This window comes from Oncorhynchus kisutch, linkage group LG17 (assembly GCF_002021735.2).
Source record: "Oncorhynchus kisutch isolate 150728-3 linkage group LG17, Okis_V2, whole genome shotgun sequence".
Classification (NCBI taxonomy): Eukaryota; Metazoa; Chordata; class Actinopteri; order Salmoniformes; family Salmonidae; genus Oncorhynchus; species Oncorhynchus kisutch.
Window position 1 is genome coordinate 34,557,838 of NC_034190.2, and position 977 is coordinate 34,558,814.

The window sequence follows — 977 nt, forward strand, 5'->3', positions numbered from 1 at the left end:
GTATTTCTGTTGTTTAAACTATTTAAAAGCTTGATGTTTCAGCCATCAAAGGCCTCCATCAGAACCTTTACAATGATTGTGTTTTGTCTGCACCTCTACTCACCTGGTTGAGCACCCTCCACTTCTTTCCATTCTAAACAATCAGGATTTTACTGTTTCCCCTATATTCATTTAGCAGCAGTGTGCTGCTTATAAGATCAGAGTAACAAGTTAAATATCTTCCTCAGAGAAACCTCCAAGGTAACTAGCAAGTTGTCTTGTAATCCTGAAAGTGTATTCAACCCAATTTAAAGGGATACTTTGAGAATTTCGTCTACTTCCCCAGAGAGGTGGATACCATTTTTATGTCTCTGCGTTCAGATTGAAGGAAGCTGCTAACTAGTGTAGCACAAATGCTTACTAGGGTTAGCGCAATGACTGGAAGTCTTTGGGGAACCACTAGCTGTTCCTGTAGACTTCCAGTCATTGCGTTAACACTAGTTAGCATTGGCTCATGAAACTACCTCCAATGGCTGCGTTTACACAGGCAGCCCAAACTCCCTTCAAAGGGCTTCATTGCCAACATTCTGAAATATCCCTTGATATTTTCGAATTGTTAGCTAAGATACAGTAACTTTACACTAGCTAAATAGTTTACAAAATGGTATAATCAATTCACTTGCCAAACATCAGGAAGTGTTTGTCATCTGTTCTGTATTTACATGGGAATGTTGTGTGTGTGGGATAGTGGGAGCATACTGTGGCATCCAGCGCCGTAAATTGGGAACTACACGTACAGCACACAGATGTGCATTGGTTGTAGAACCAGAAAAGGTTTTAACATCAGTAATTTACATTGCTGTGTAAGTAATGATGTAGGAAGAGATTGCCCCCAAATGCTGATCTGTCATTTTTGTATAACAAAAGCTGGGTGGGGGTTGTAAGCCGATCCTAGATTTGTTAAACACTTTGATATTAATACAAAAAAAGAGACTGTG